General features: G+C 37.4%; 1 pseudogene across 1 annotated transcript; it reads right to left on the bottom strand.

Moving 5' to 3' along the window:
- Window positions 1-283: 283 nt before the first annotated feature.
- Window positions 284-1483, bottom strand: LOC120092561 (AP2/ERF and B3 domain-containing transcription factor RAV1 pseudogene; annotated as a pseudogene). The gene has a single exon (XR_016525112.1). The product of XR_016525112.1 is annotated as an AP2/ERF and B3 domain-containing transcription factor RAV1 pseudogene (transcript).
- Between the last annotated feature and the right edge of the window lie 1218 nt (window positions 1484-2701).

Raw genomic sequence — 2701 nt, 5'->3', positions numbered from 1 at the left:
TTATCATTGTTATTAGTTCAACAAAAAATCTTTGACTGTTAATACAAAAATATGTCTTAAGATATATATTTTTAACCACTTAAATTAACGCACACTTATTATTTATATTAACAGAATAACGTAGATAAAAGATTTTCAAATGAACAAATATCTAGCTATTTTAGATGATATTTTTTACCAGTAATTCACATCTAATAATGAAGATGATCTCTTTAACTTGATGGTTAAAAAGAGAGTAAAAATCATGAGTAATTAATTAAGAATATTAACGGTAGAAAAAAAAGAAAAAGAAAAAGAAATGTGTTGTCATCTTGTCTTTCTAGGGTTAATACAAGTCAGGTTGCAGCAACTACGTAAAAACAAAAAAGATACATTGATTATATGTTACAAAGGTTTGATTATTCTTTGCTTCTTGGTAGGATGTAATTCCAAGAATACCCCTTCTGTTTTAGTAGTGTTTTTCCCCACAGGCAATTGCAAAATATTGACTCCAAAAAGCTTCACAACATGAACCGGGTTAATTCCCGGTCCAGGGGTTGGGTTAGCATGAATGTAAAGCTGTTTATCCGGTCCAGTAGAACGGAGGAACCGAACCACATCTCCGGCTCGGAGAGTGTTGTCTTTAACGAACCGGCTCCAGCCTTTAGTCAACACATAGCTCTGGCTGCTGTTCCAATACGAGTACCGGAACCGCCAAACCTTCCCTCCCATATCCTCGAAGTTTAAAAGCATTCCTTTCCCGGAAACGACGCCGTCTCCCATCGGGAAATTCTTCTCCGCGTGCTGCTTCGGAATCACCAGCCGGTTCAACTTCCCCACGTCACTCGGCGTCACGGTTTTCTCAAACAGAACTTCCCGATTCGAATCTGACCCGGAGTAATTGGGGAACGACCCGGAGGCTGAATCCGCCGTCGCCGCCGTGGCTCCCCGGTGGCGCTTGCTTTGCTGGAGTTCGTCATTGTAAGTGTGTTTGCGGAGCATGTCGACGATCTCGAGCTTGGAGTGGGAGTTGAGAAAGTCGGCTTCCACGGCGGCGTTGTCGTCGTGGCGGAGAGGTTTAAAGTTGGTGACAGCGTCGCGGCCGCGGAAGCGGAGGGCGGCGATGTCGTAAGCCTTGGCGGCGTCGTGTTCTTGGTTGAAAGTGCCGAGCCATACTCTTTGGTGTTTCTCGTAAATCTGAGCGCCCCAGCGGCCGTTGGGCTGAGGGACGACTCCTTTGAAACGAGAAGATGGAAGTTTACGGGATTCTGCTTCCGCCGTAGGCGACGGCGATGAGTGGAAAAGTAATGGGGTGACGGGAGAAACGGAGGTGGAGTCACTGGCGGTGCTTTCGTCTATAGAGCTTGCGTCCATTGGAATTGTTGGTTGATTTAAGAGAGAAATGGAAGAAAAAGAAAATAAGAGAGAGATTTGGGGTTAGGAGTGAAATGAATGGAAATTGAGGGTCTCAGGGGGATGGAATATATATAGCAATTACTCAATGCTCTTTTTTAAATAAATAAATAAATAATAAAAATAAGAAAGAGGGGAGGAGGGGGAGAGGGATGGAATCCAATTATTATGGGTGTGGGAGATATATGGGTATGTGGGTGAGGTGGGTCAACTTAGAGATAAAAGAGAAAAATAAAATATATTTATATTTATATTTATATTTATGGCCTATGGGTGAGTAAGTATAGGAAGATTCATGGTGAGTGACATTTTGATTTAGGGACATGAAGAGGGGGAACATATTATAATAATTCAACATTTTCTTTTTATGTTATTTTTCATTATTATTATTATGTTGGTTTCATGGAGGATCTTCAAATCTTCCACTTTTTACCATTCTCACTCTTTTTCTTTTTAATTTATTACGGTTAAGTTACAAATTTAGACGGAATATTTTAAATATATATCTTAAATTTTTACACTTTTAAAGTTACTAATTTAGTCTTTAAACTTTTATTTTTTTTTTAATTCACATATCTAATATGAGAAAAATGAAATTTTAAATTTCCATTTCAATGTAAAACTCAAATAATTTATATCTAATAGATCAATTAATGTTAAAAAAAATATATGATAAATTGTCTTACTTCTATTTGTTGAATTATTTAATATAATGAATAGATGAAAGGGAACAATATTTTTTGAAAAATACTTGGGTGCTTCTTGTGCAGCCCAAGTTGCCTAATAAAAAACTACCACGTGACAGTTTTATATTTTTTCAAGAAAAATAATTTTTTTAATTTTTCTTTACATGTATAAAAACAAGAGTATGAAATTAGGCATAGCGCTAATATTTTTATACTCAACATAAGAAAAAAGAAATAAATAAAGGGTTGATTAGGCAGAGAAAATAGAAAAATAGAGAGAGGAAGTGGGCCCAAAGAAGAGGAGCAAGTTGATGGGATTCACATGAGTGTGGACCTTAATTAGGGCATTGTGTGAGTTTTACAAGTTCATCCCCCCTGAACTCTGCTGCCACCACCTCCTCCTCTTCTCCCATGCCCCTCTCTCTCCCTCCTTTTACACACAAAGAAAGAGAATCAAGTTTTTCTTTTTTTCATTTGTTTGTATGTTTGTAATGTGTATCTTATCTGATATTGCTCCCCACCCTCATCAAAATCTCCCATATTATTTGTTGTCCCTCCTCCCATAACACCAATCACATTTCACATTAAACTAATTTATAGATAATTACAATAAATAACACTTT

The sequence above is a fragment of the Benincasa hispida genome, chromosome 12 (assembly GCF_027475165.1).
Source record: "Benincasa hispida cultivar pf3 chromosome 12, pf3_genome.v1.1, whole genome shotgun sequence".
In the NCBI taxonomy this organism is placed as follows: domain Eukaryota; kingdom Viridiplantae; phylum Streptophyta; class Magnoliopsida; order Cucurbitales; family Cucurbitaceae; genus Benincasa; species Benincasa hispida.
This window is presented reverse-complemented; position numbering and strand designations above follow the sequence as displayed.